Here is a 14,451-nt window from a genome sequence, read left to right as displayed (position 1 = left end):
ATCTCACTGATCCGAAGCCAGGAGCCAGGTGCTTCTCCTGGTCTCCCATGCGGGTGCAGGGCCCAAGCACTTGGGCCATCCTCCACTGCCTTCCCGGGCCATAGCAGAGAGCTGGCCTGGAAGAGGGGCAACCGGGATAGAATCCGGCACCCCAACCGGGACTAGAACCCGGTGTGCTGGCGCCGCAAGGCGGAGGATTAGCCTGTTAAGCCACGGCGCCAGCCTTCTTCTTCTTCTTCTTTTTTTTTTTTTTTTTAAGATTTATTTATTTATTTGAAAGGCAGAGATACATGGAGAGAAGGAGAGAGAGAGAGATTTTTCATCTGCTGGTTTACCTCCCAACTGGCTACAACTTCTAAGGCTGGGCTGGACCAAAGCCAAGAGCCAGGGGCTTCCTATGAGTCTCCCCTGTGGGTGCAGGGGTCCAAGGATTTGGGCCATCTTTCACTGCTTTCCCAGGTGCATTAGCAGTGAGCTGGATCAGACATAGAACAGCTGGGACCCAAACCAGCACCCATATGGGATGCCAATGCTGCAAAAGCTTTACCTATTATGCCACAGCACTTGCCCTCCAATTTCTTTCTAAAGGAAAATGACAGATATATTTATTACTGATTCAGGAGCTGGTGCAAAGTGGAAGAAGATGCAGCTGTAATACCTCAGCTCCTGCTCAACAGGATTTTCAGATTTTCTAATCCTCTTTTCAATTTCTGGAAGGCTTGAAGCACAGTTGCACCTTGGCCTGAAGCAAGGGGGTGTTGCCGAAGACTGAGGGCATGGGGGAGAGCTGCAAGAGGATCCCTGTGAGGAAGGCTAGTATGAAGTTCTGGAGGCCCTCTCTGCAGCTGCCTCAAGGGGTAAATGTAGGAACTGTTTACTTCCACAGCTGATCTCTGGTATGTTATTGTCTAATATTTAACCTTGACACGTGATCAGAAATTACACAAATTGTTTCTTTCACGATAAATGTGTTTTCAAACCAGAGATATGGGGAAAGGGTGACTATAACTGGAAATTCATAAGGGTGCATAGCCATCATTTAAACATTATTTATCTATTTGAAAGGCAGAGTTACGGGGCGGGGGGGTGGGGGTTGCGGAGAGAGAGAAATCTTCCATATGTTGGCTCATTCCCCAAATGGCTGCAATAGCCAGGACTGGGCTGGGTTGAAGCTAGGAGCCAGGAGCTTCTTCTGGGTCTCCCAAGTAGTTGCAAGGACCCAAGTACTTGGGCCATCTTTGGCTGCTTTCCCAGGCCCATCAGCAGGGAGCTGGATTAGAAGTGGAGCAGCCAGGACTCGAATTGGTCACATGTGGAATACTGGTGCTGCAGGCAGTGGCTTAATCCACTGTGCCACAGAGCCAGCCCTGTAAGTAGCTTTTAGAAATGAAGAGACCGGGAAAATTATGGTCTTTTGTGGTTGGCGTACTAGTTAAGATTTTTTTCTTAAATTGGGTACAGGTACATAGTTATGTGAAAATCATTCTCTTTTTATAGGTTTGCCCTGAGGTAACATCAGGAACTTTAGTGAAAAGGGCCATACTTCAGGCATACTTTAGTTCCAAATTTGCCTATTGCAAAGAAAATTATTAGAAAATGCTTTCGCCATGCTATAAATTCTTATGCCCTACCAAACCAAATGTAAGGCAAAACCTTAAATCAGATTAACTGCATTTCCTAGGTGTTTTATCTGACTTACCCTGGCAATCCATTCATCTTCAAATCATGGATCTGACTGCAGGGAAGGATCGAATTATGTATGAGCCTTCCAAAACCAAAAATCTAAAGGCAGAAGCATGTTTTATTATTCCTGTAGAGAGAATACTTCCTACACTGACCAGGAGTCCTTTATTTACATTCTAAGTACGAGTATAAATCTGTGAGGTGATCCAACAGAGCAATTTGGGGTAGTCTTCTGCAGAAACATTGGAGGCCTACGGAGCTATGATGTGGGACTGCACAATGGAAGCACCTGGGGATCCTTAAAAAAAATTGGCAGCTGGTTCCCACCCACAGACATTCTGATTTAATTTAATTGGGTGAAACCCAGACATAAGGATTTTTAAAATTCCTGCCACCACTTTCCAAGTGTAGCAAAATTTGGGAACCACTGCTATAGAAAATGGTATCTTCAAACTTCTGCTTTCAACTCTGGGATCCACAGGAAAGAAAAACTTTCACCCCTTATTTGTGTGATCTTCTAGGGCTGAATGAGCCAAAGAAAATTATCCTGGAACAATATTCATAGAACCATGGTACTTTCCACAGAATTTCAAGCAAAAGTATAATAGCCAGTTGAAATCATTATCAAGCAAGTGCCAATCCTGGGAATGGTGAGGTAGATCTGGTATGGCTAAAACTAGGCAAGGAAAAGAACTGGCTTAGAGCAGAGAAGTAAGGCCAAATGCAAACCACTCCCCTAGCCTGTGGGGACTGGGTGGCTGCTGAAGAACACTAAAGATCTGATACAGCTCCTCCTCCCCGTGCACCAAGCAAACTTTGCATAAGTGCGACAAAGGCTGCTCCACCACACCCTCAAACCTCACATCCTCCCTTTCCAGACGCAGGAGCCTTGGCTGGAGGCAGCTCAGCAGAGGTCACCACGTGCAGCTGGAGAGCTTGTCGGAAAACCATTGGGAACAGGAATGGTGTCATCTCCATGGGACGGCCTTGTGGAAATACTTGCCAGGGGCTGACATGGACTCCTGCTGTCCACAGCTTCACTGTTTTAATGACCTAGCAGGAAACACTACGAGGGCGGGCTCACACAAGGCCCTTCTCTTTTCAGCATTCTTCAGCCTGAGGCCACCAATTACTGAAACCTGTTTTTCCTTTTGGTTACCTCCACTTGGCAGGTTCAGGACTTAACTGAGTAGAACTGAACCACCCCTTTGAGTCTCAGGGCCAAGGAAGGGAAAAAAGCAATGCAGAGAGAGCAACCTGGGACCAGAGGACAGATGTTCTTGTCTCTGGGAAGCAGTGCCTCATTATTATGCAGTTCTGGATGGTCTTCCTCATTCCAATCTGTGACAATAATTATTCATAAATTTTCATCAGCCCCTGTTATGGGTTAAATTTTGTCACCCCAGAAAAGATTTGTTGAAATCCTAACACCCAGGACCACAGAACATCACTTTATTTGGACACACAGTTTTAACAGAGGCAGTCAAGCTAAAATGAGATCAGAAGGATCTACCCAAACCCAGTGTGACTGTGGATGTATAAAAGAGGAAAAACCTGGATACAGACAGAGGCGGAAGACAGCCTGCACCTGAGGTGATGCATCTACAAGCCAAACACCGTGGACTGCTGGCAAACCTAAGAAAGGAAGATTTTCCCCTGCAGTCCTAAGAAAGATATGGCCCTGCCAACACCTTGATTTCAGAATTTTAGCCTCCAAAATTGTAAGATAATAAATTTCCTGTGGGGGAGGGAGTTTGGCTGTAGTGGTTAAGTTGTCCCTTGGAATGTCCACATCCCTAGTCAAAGTGCCTGGTTTGAGTTCTGGCTCCTTCACTTTTTGTTTTGTTTTGTTTTTGTTTTCAAGATTTATTTTAGGGGCCAGTGCTGTGGTGTCGTCTGAAGTGCCTGCATCTCATATGGGCACCAGTTCAAGTCCCAGCTGCTCCACTTCCAATCCAGCTCTGCTGCCTGGGAAAGCAGCGGAGGATGGCCCAGGTACTTGGGCACCTGTACCCACGTGGGAAACCTGGAAGAAGCTCCTGGCTTCCGGCTTCTGATCAGCTCAGCCCTGGCCGTTGTAGCCATCTGGAGAGTAAACTAGTGGATGGAAGGTCTCGCTCTCTTCTCTGTGATTCTGATTTTCAAATAAATAAATAAATCTATTACTTAATTTATTTGTAAGTCAGAATTAGACAGAGTGAGAGATAGCGCCAGCCCCCATTCCTTCACTTCTGATTCAGCTTCTTGCTGATACTCATCCTGGAAGGCAGCAGGTAATGGCTCAAGTATTTGGGTCTCTGCCACCCACAAGGGAGATTCAGACTGAGTTCAGGACTCTAGGCTTTGGCTTGGTCCAGTCCTGGCTGTTGTGGGCATTTGGGGGAGTGAACCAGCAGATGGAAGATCTGTCTCTCTGCCTTTCAAATAAAAGGAAAATTTTAAAATTTTGTTTTCTGTTATTGTAAGTCAAATAGTTTTTTGCTGTTTTGTTATGGCAATTCTAGGAAACTATTACAGACTGCCAAAGGCTGAGCTGGTGTTGATTAAATCAGTCAGCTTTTTACTAACTAGACTCATTGACTTATAGCTATTATACTGCAGTTTAGGTCAGTGGTTCTCAAATAAGGGAGTGGAGAACAGTGGTGTTGGCAGCAAACCACAATTACTTTTTTACAGTAAACATCGTCAGGTTCCATTCTGAAGCTGCCAATTCAAGATTTGAGAAGGGGTGGACATTTTACATAGCAGTTTAGAAGATATATTAAAAAAAAAAAATAAGAAAAGAAAGAAGCTATACCAAACTTCAGAGTACCTGCGCTCAATTCCCAGTTCTGACTCCACCTTCCTGCTAATGTAGAGGCTGGAAGGCAGTGGCAATGGCTCAAGAAATTGGGTCCCTGTCACCCACATGGGAGACCTGGATTGAATTTAATGTTCCTGGTTTACCCTGGCGTAGCCCAATCTTCGCCACTGCTGCCATTTGGGGAGTAAGCCAGCAGATGGGAGCTCTCTACCTTTATTCAAATAAATGAAAAAACAAAACAGAACTCAAGAATATGAGGAGTTTGGGGCAGCTCAAATATATGTTAAACAAGCTTCCAAGTGATAATCTGACTCGCTCCAACCTGCCCTCTTCCAAACTCTCTGAGTAACACCAGCTTAAGTAAAAGGATAACATTTTAGATCTTATCCAAACTGATCCGGAGATTCAACATAATCCTAATAAAAATATCAGCAGGTTTTTTTCCATAAAAATTCACAAACTGGCCCTAAAATTTATATGGAAATGCAAAAGGCCAAGAATATCCAAGGCATTTTTAAAGACATATAAAAAGCTGGAAGATTTACACTATTAGGTAACATGACTTACAAAGCTTAATAAGGTGGTGTAATAATGGCTTCAGAATAGGTAAATGGGCGGGTATTGTGGCACAGCAGGCTATGATCCTCTTGGAAATGCTCACATCCCAGACTGGAGTGCCTAGTTTCAGGTATTCTGTGCCTCCAACCTGTGCCTCTGTCACTCTGCCTTTTAAATAGACAAATCTTATAAAACATATTTTAGTGCCCAGTGTTGTGGTACAGCAGGTTAAAACTGCTGCCTGCAACACACACATCCTTATGTGAGTGCTGGTTTGAGTCCTGCAGTTCTACTTCCTGTCTAGTTCCCTGTTAGTGTGCCTGAGAAAGCAGCAGAAGATGACCCAAGTCCTTGGTCCCTTTCTACCCACATGGGAGACACAGATGGAGTTCCTGGCTCCTGGTTTTGGCCTGGACCAGCCCTGGCCCTTGTGGCCATTTGGGGAGTGAACCAGTGGATGGAAAATCTCTGTCACTCTGCCTTTCAAATAAATAAATAAATAGAAATCTTTAAAATATAGTTTTAAAAATAGGCAAATGGGTAAATGGAACAGAATAGAGTGCAAACCCGCACATAACACGTCAGTCACAAATGTGACACTGCTGAGCAGTAAGGGAAGATTTATCTTTTCAGTAAGGTGCTGGGACAATCAGATACCTACCATGCCACAATGCTGGCCCCATAGGCAGCATTTTTTATAACAGCCCCAAAGTACAAATAACCAAAATGGCTATCAACTACTAACCAAATAAGCAGAATACATAAATGGAATATTATAAAATAATGAAAATAAATAAAGCTCAACAACATGGCTAAATCTCACTGTATAACGTTGAGCTGCTCAACACGAAAGGGCTCTGGGGTCCTGGCAATGTTGTGTTTATTTAGGTGCTGCTACCACATGGCTTGTTCACTTTGAAAATCTGATGACCTGCACACTTCATTATGATTCATATACATGTTTCTGTTATTGTTCACTAAGACCCATTAACATAAAAAAAGAAAGCCTTTCAGTTTGTGACTCCAGTAGATTAGTGGCAAAGGGGATGATAAAGCAGGTTATGTGAGGATCAGCTGAGATGCTAGCCAAGTCTGCCCAGCCTCCAAGACAGCAGACCAGTCTAGTAACAGCACCTGGTGGGGTGGGGGAGGGTTCCCCTTTCTTTACTATTTCTTTCTCCATATTAGAACTTGATTCCAGCAGATTTTTATATAATTCTAAGGAGTAAGCTAAAAGCTGAAAAGCAGAGGAGATGCTTGGTAAACGGGAATATGCACAGGATTTCAAGTATATTGAATGATCTGGGAAATTTTTCAAAAGGCGGAGATAATAACAGTCATGTAAGGAGAAGGCAAGTTATTCAATGAATTAGTCCAGGGTTAAAAGTTTCATTTGATTATGAGTTCAATGGAGGTAGGAAGTTATTTGACAGCAGTCTTTTCGGCTTTTTTTAGATTCCCTAAAGGGAAAACAGTACAACCTGGGGGAGGGGGAACCGCTGTTTCTCACCACAGCCCTTTTGTCATATAGCTTGTTGCTATGGAGAAGGCTGTGAAGGCAGCAACTAAGGGAAATAAAGGATCTGGCAGGAGTAAGCCTAAGGATGGCGGATTAAACAAAAATTCCTTGAGCAATTAGCAAGTAGCAAGGCCTATAAATGACACACTTGCTGTGTTTTTCCTAACCCCTATCCCTCTAAAAGTATATGGGCTTGGTTTGCTACTATAATTTAACTCAAATCCAGAGAAGCCTGAATGGGTCTAACAAAGCCTAAGCCTGGCAGACAAAACACAAGGCCATTTAGCAATGCTGCCTCATGCCAGGAGGAATCAGTACCTACCCACCCTATCCTGGGGAAATTATCTCTAGCTGCTTGAATTATGAAGTTGATGCCCTATCATTTCTTTGTTCTGGAAAGCCTGAGGGTGTGAGGGAGATGGGATAATGAGACATCAAATGAGGTAGGGAACAGCCCCTTGTTTCCCTGAGTAGTCAGAGACAGACAGACACATGGACAGAAAGAGATGAGAGTTTGTTCTCATTGTCATCATTAAGAGGCAGCAGCAACCTGGTGGCAGTGGCCTGGGAGCCAAGTTCTGCCTGAACTTGTCTGAAAGTACTGCCATGGAAGAAAAGGCTAGATGCCAAGTCTGTTAACTGCTTCTGCCCATCACTGTTACAGTAACTTTATCAACCAGGCAGGGCCAGGACCTGTTTTTGGCAGAGTGAGCACTGAGACCAGAGGGTTCAATAACATCTTCCAGTAGATCTCATCACTGGCTAACAAAAACAATCCCCTCTTCAGTCCCACACAAATGATTACACCATCATTTGCAAATGAGGAAACTAAAGCCAGGCTAGTTAAATGATCTACACAGGCATGAAAATACCCAGGTTCTCAAATGGGATCCTTCCCTCTTGGAACTGCTTCAAAACTAAACAAGCTAGAGCTAGCGATCAGTCCCAGGGTATGTCAGAACTACACTTACCATCTAGGTATATCACTCACCTGAGCCCATGTAAGTATCAAGAACTAAAGGATGGTATTAATGACAAAATGGGCCTGTGTTTTAGACCATCTAAGAGGACTGTTACTGAAACATCGAAAGAATCTCATTTTGAAACAACTTTACCTATCTGGCAAGCCCACAGCACTGCAGCCTGTATTGCCTTTCCTGGGGTGGGGGTGGAGAAGGGGGGGAGGAATGGGTGAGTGCACAAAAGGACTTCTCTGTCTCCTGGAGATCAGCTTATTTTGTAATTCACAAAACAAAGTAAAAAATGCCTATGACTGAATTTTTCCTTAGGGCTACAGGTTTCAAATATGTGACAGTGGACAGATAACACAATCCACAAGGGAATATCACTTCACTGCCCTAAAGCATCCCCTGGGAGCAAGCTGCTAGGCAGGAAAAGTGTGTTAGCTGTTGTTTTCAGTGAAGGAGGGTAGAGAAAGTAGGTATTGATTCCCCTAACGTTTCCTTTGTGTGGCTGCTGTTGCCATGTGGTGGTCTGTTGCTACGATTTGTGGTGCCAGACAATGGCTGCTAGGCTCTTTACGACTGTGCTATTGGCAGAGCTATTTCTGCAGGAGTCGGGCTTGTACGCAATTGGCTAAGCAATGGAGAAAGCCTGGTCACTGTGCACCCTCTCTCTCCAGGGGAGTGCTGCCTGGGGCAAGAAGGAGGTGAAAGGGCATTAATTATAGACCAGGAGAAAGAAAACCGGTAGCTAAGTAACACCTTACTTTTCCAGTGCCAAATCTAAAATTATACATTTCATGGTTCACACACATATTTTCCTACATCAGAATCACACAGAATAAAACAAGGGTAACTACCAAGGTTACCATTTCCCTGAAAGAAGATTAATGGACAGTCCCTTCCCTTTAGTGAAAAGGATAAAGACTCGCAGTCGGGATCTGCAATCAGATGAGGATGAAGAATCACTGGGGCAGGTTCTCAGCGAAGCTACCACAGGCAAACTAACTTCCTGCTAAGCAAAACCACTGCCTATTACTCTGATAATGAGAAAACTGCAACCCACAGACCAAAGCACAGTGCTCAACCACAGCGTTTGAAGCAGGGCCAAATGTTCTCCTGGGTAACAGGGGCAAAAGTACACAGCAGTCACCCTGGGTCTGTTTAGATGTCAGCTACTTACTCTCCTCCCTCTTCACCCTCCCACAGAAGCACCCTTCTTTCCACTCAGAGTATGCACACTTCATACTGTAAGCCCGTTGATACAAATGGCTATTTAAATTAAACTGAACTTATAAATTCAGTTCCTCCATTCCATTTGTCACTTTTCAGGTGCTCATTATCACATGTGACTATAGGCTACCATTTTGAAGAAAGCATCTCCATCACAAAAAGTTCTAATAGGAAGCACATATCTAGCTCAAGTCCTTCCTTTTTTTTTTTTTTTTTAAAGATTCATTTATTTTATTTGAAAGGCAGAGTTACAAAGAGGCAGAAGGAGAGAGGGAGAGGGAGAGAGAGGGAGGGAGGAAGAGAGAAAGAGAGAGACAGAGACAGAGACAGAGAAATCTTCTGCCCATTGGTTTACTTCCAAAATGGTTGCAATGGCCAGGGCTGGGCTAAGCTGAAGCCAGGAGCTTCATCTGGGTCTCCCTTGTGAGTGCAGGGGCCCAAGCCCTTGGGCCATCCTCCATTGCTTTCCCAGGCGAATTAGTAGGGAGCTGGACTGGAGAAGGAACAGCTGGGATTCAAACCAGCACCCATATAGAAGGCCAGTGCTGCAGACGGTGGTTTAACCCGCTACACCATAGTGCCAGCCAGATTTAAGACTTCTTATATATGGCCTCTAGGACCCAGGGTTAAGGTTAGGCCTTGTAAATCTGGAACCGACTTTGTACTGGCTATTTTGATTTAAAATAAGGTAAGATAAATGAAATCAGGTAGAATCAGACCCTTGTGTAAGCACTGAGAATAAGGCTTTAAAAATAACAACAGGCTGGCGCCGTGGCTTAACAGGCTAATCCTCCGCCTTGCGGCGCCGGCACACTGGGTTCTAGTCCTGGTTGGGGCGCCAGATTCTATCCCGGTTGCCCCTCTTCCAGGCCAGCTCTCTGCTATGGCCCGGGAAGGCAGTGGAGGATGGCCCAAGTGCTTGGACCCTGCACCCACATGGGAGACCAGGAGAAGCACCTGGCTTCGGATCTGCATGATGCGCCGGCCGCAGCGGCCATTGGAGGGTGAACCAACGGCAAAAAGGAAGACCTTTCTCTCTGTCTCTCTCTCTATCCACTCTGTAAAAAAACAACAACAACACCAAGGAAAGCATTAACAGTCCCAAGGTTAAACCTAGTCAAGGAGGATCTTTGCAATGCTGGCTGAATTATGAAGAGCCTCAAAAGAGATAGAATCTGCAGAATTTCAAAATGCCTCCAAGCAAGGTTTAAAATGATGAGAGATAATGAGAAATGAGAAAAGTAGCAATACTTTTGGATGGGAAGGGGAAGACAGAATAATTGACACTATGAACCTTATATCTGTTCTCAGTAAGGTGGCCCAGTTCGACAGGGACCTGAGCGTCTTCCATTGCTGTCAGACACCAAGCATTCACAGCTTCTTTCTAAGCTACAAGCTTTTCTATTTGAGCACGGTGATTTTCTGGTCACAGAGATAGAAGTATAAAGTCAGGTGGCAAACAAAAAGCCTGAGGCCTGGAAGGACCGTTTTTAACTATCTGCATGTTGTTCTTATGATTATTAACTTGAGGACTGACTTAGTACTCTAGATCCCATAGATTTTAAAGAATGATTGTCGCAGGAAGTCTTATTGCCTAAAATGAAAAGGAATGTGAGCCAACTCTGATTCCAGGTAGTTCCAGTACAGGTCCTCTGGGGTGGCCAGAAGAAAAGCATACATCATGCAGAACAGTTCTCTTTCTCTTGGAAAGAAAGAAAAAAGGGAAGGAAAAAAAAAAAGAGTGAAGAGGGGTATTAAACCTTGAAACACAATATAGTAAGTGGAAGAAAATTTGGGATTAAAAGTAGAACTAAAAATGTTAGATAATCAGAATGATCTCAAACTTGATGAAAGCAGTCTGAGTAGAATTTGGCAAGTATTTTGACATAATTCCTAAATTCAAGCAGCATTATAGTATCTGAATGAGACATGCTCATATTACCAGAGATTCAGAAATGATGACGTGGATGTGAGCATTCACTCAAACATTCTCAGAACCCATTTACGTGCTAGGTATTAAGCGTTGGGGATTTAATAGTTAGCAAAACAGAGTCCCTGATCTCACAGGATTTCTAGAACAGTGGAAGAGAAAGACATCAATGGGAAAAAAAAATCATACAATTAACAAAATTACAAACTATGGTAAGTGTAGTGAAATAAAATACAGAGTATATTGAGAGTGCATGACAGGGGAACTTGGTATTAGGCTGCCAATAACAAACAGAACCAGAGAGCCTTTCAGAGCAAACAATTCACCGATAAATAAACAACTAAATAATCTGTGTTAACATGCCCTTGGCTGGGAGAGAAAATAAGAATTTTCATATAAAAAGGTATTCACTGTCCTTAGGAGAGTGAAAGGGTGAGCCTCACTTTGTTGAAAAGTTTTTGTCAGGTTCATGTAAATGAAGAACATTTCGCCTTGGGAGAAAAGTCACCATCACAGAGATGAGTAGAATAGACTGGCAGGAAACTGATGTATTTTATCTTAAGTACAGTGATACAAAGGCCTGAAGGTTGCTTGGTGGCAGAGATGTGGCCCAGACATTTCTGTGATTCCAACTAAATCTGTGGCTACTTAAATTTGGGCCACAGGTAGATGACATTTAAAAAAAAAATTTTTTTTTTTGACAGGTAGAGTGGACAGTGAGAAAGACAGAGAAAAAGGTCTTCCTTTTGCCGTTGGTTCACCCTCCAATGGCCGCTGCGGCCAGTGTGCTGTGGCCAGTGCACCGTGCCAATCCGAAGCCAGGAGCCAGGTGCTTCTCCTGGTCTCCCATGTGGGTGCAGGGCCCAAGGACTTGGGCCATCCTCCACTGCCTTCCCGGGCCATAGCAGAGAGCTGGCCTGGAAGAGAGGCAACCGGGACAGAATCCGGCGCCCCAACCGGGACTAGAACCCGGTGTGCCGGCGCCACAAGGCGGAGGATTAGCCTGTTGAGCCACGGCGCCGGCCTAAAAATATTTTTATTTATTTCTTTATTAGTTCCACTTTACTTGAGAGGCAGAGACAGAAACAGATACAGAGAGATCTTCCATCTGCTGGTTCTCTTCCCAAACACCAGCAACAGTCAGGGCTGGGCTAGACTGAAGCCAGAAGCCTGGAGCTCAACGTGGGTTTCTTACATATGTGACAGGGACCCAAGCGTATCATGTATCATCTGCTGCCTCCTAGGCATGTATCAGCAAGAAGCTGGAACTGGAAGTAGAGCAAAGATTTGAACCCGTACTCTGATATGAGATGTAGGTACCCCAAGTGGTGTCTTTTTTTTTTTTTTTTTTTTTTTAAGATTTTATTTATTTATTTGAGAGGTAGAGTTACAGACAGTGAGAAGGAGAAACGTCTTCCCTCTATTGGTTCACTCCCCAAACGGCCACAATGGCCAGAGCTGGGCTGATCTGAAGCCAGGAGCCAGGCACTTTTTCCCAGTCTCCCATGTGGGTTCAGGGGCCCAAGGACTTGGGCCGTCTTCTACTGCTTTCCCAGGCCATAGCAGAAAGCGAGACTGGAAGTGGAGCAGCTGGGACTAGAACCGGCGCTCATATGGAATGCTGGTGCTGCATGTGGAGGATTAACCTACTTACTGTGCCACAGTGCCGGACCCCCAAATTGTATCTCAATTGCTGTGCCAAAAACCTGCCTTAACATTTAAAGAAATAATTTACTTTATAGATAGAGAGGAGAAGCAGAGAAACAGAGATCTCCCATCTGCTGGTTCACTCCTCAAAAGCCATTGATAGCTGGGTCTGGAGAGGGCTGAATCCAGGAGCAGGAATTCCATCCAGGTCTCTCATGTGAGTGGCAGGAATCCAACTTGAGCCATTACCTTCAGTGTTCTAGGGAATGCATTAACAAGACACTGGAATAGGGAACAGAGCTGGGACTCAAGTCTAGGCACTTTGATATGGGATACAGGCATCTGAAGTGGTGACTTAACCACTTACAAATGCCCACCCTGACATTTTAAAAATCAGATAGACATTTTGTGATTTCCAGATTGCACAAAGGATCTTCAAAATGTTTATGGCAAATGCATATTATGAGAAAAACTACACAAGGATTTAAAAACTTTTTACACAAAAATGAACTTATCTTTTAACGCCATTTTCCATGAACTTTCTGAAGTATCCTCATGTATATACATCTGCTCAGTTTTTTTTTTTTTTTTTAAAGATTGATTTACTTAATTGAAAGGCAGAGTGACAAAGAAGAAGAGGCAGAGAGAAAGAGATCTTTTATCCGCTGGTTTACTCCCCAAATGGCTGGGCAGGTCAAAGTCAGAAGTCAGGAAGGCTTCCCAGGCACATTACCAGGAAGTTAAGGTCAGAATCAGAGCAGCTGAGACTTAAACCAGTGCTCTGACATGGGATACCAGTGTGGCAGGCAGTGGGTAATCCACTGCACTACAACACTGTCCTCCCCCTACTTTTGAGTCGAAGTTGCTTGCCACTTTATATCAGTTTCTAACAGAATAGTGTTTTGTTTTGTTTTTTTGCTGTTGGTTGGTTGTTTGCATTACTCTGAAAGGTAGAGATTTACTATATCCCTAATTTGACAGCCAAGAACACAAAGTTCTTAACCTGTAACACAACAGCACCTATTGTGTGGTGGACTTAAATACTGAATGACAAAAAAAACCAAACCAAAACAAAACAAAACAAAACAAAAAATACACAGGGAAAGAGACTTTTATTAGAATAACTAGGATGAAATATCTGAATTTCTATAGGCAGACTGACAAGATGGCTTTGTGATAATCAGAAATAATTAGCTGTACTCCTCTGGGTCTCTAAAGTCCTGAGTTAGGATGCTTTAAAATTCTAATTATTTGGGCTGGTGCTGTGGTGCAGTAGGTTAAAGTCCCGGCCTGCAGCATTGGCATACCACGTGGGTGCCGGTCCGAGTCCCAGCTGTTCCACTTCTGATACAGCTGTCTGCTAATGTGCCCAATTCCTTGAGCCCCTGCACCCACATGGGAAATCCAGAAGAAGCTCCTGGCTCCTGGCTTCAGATTGGCTTAGGTCCTGCCATTGCGGCCATCTGCAGAGTGAACCAGCGGGCAGAAGATTTCTCTCTCTCTCTCTCGCCCTATCTCTGTAACTCTGTTTTTCAAATAAATAAAATCTTTAAGTAAAATTCTAATTATTGATAAAGAAACATGATGAGACTCTGAGGCTCAACCTCTTTGGCCATACATATGTAACCATGCACATGATAAAGACTTGGATTCTTCTTTTTCAAAAATGTATCTTTTGAGAGGCAGAAAGAAAAAGACAGAGATTTCCTATTGTTGGCTCACTCCTTGAATGTCTATAATGGTCAGAAGTGAAGCTGGGAACTCAATCCAGGTCTTCCATGTGGAAGCCAGGGACAGGTCCACTTAGCCCTCATTGCTGCCCCTCAGAGTCTGTGGCATCAATAAGTTGGAGAGGAGCCAGAACAGGGTACTGAACCAAGGCACTCTGATGTGGGACACAGGCGTCTTAACTGCTTGGCCAAAAGCCCAAACTGGACTGAATGGCTAAAATCAAATTGCTACCAGATACTACACCAAGGGATCTGAAATACAAGTTACGTCCCTTTGCATTCAAATTCAGTACGCCCCCCTCAGGTTTATGAATTTCTAAAACAGAAGAGACTGTTTTCAGGGGCAAATGAAACATGCAAGAAGTCTGGATTGGTAGCCTTGGGTA

General features: G+C 44.0%; 1 protein-coding gene across 5 annotated transcripts in view; it reads right to left on the bottom strand.

The window, feature by feature from the left end:
* Window positions 1-14,451, bottom strand: part of ZNF609 (zinc finger protein 609) — a 210,348-nt gene that overhangs the window by 42,520 nt on the left and 153,377 nt on the right. The window lies entirely within an intron of this gene.

This window comes from Lepus europaeus, chromosome 11 (assembly GCF_033115175.1).
Source record: "Lepus europaeus isolate LE1 chromosome 11, mLepTim1.pri, whole genome shotgun sequence".
Taxonomy (NCBI): Eukaryota; Metazoa; Chordata; class Mammalia; order Lagomorpha; family Leporidae; genus Lepus; species Lepus europaeus.
This window is presented reverse-complemented; position numbering and strand designations above follow the sequence as displayed.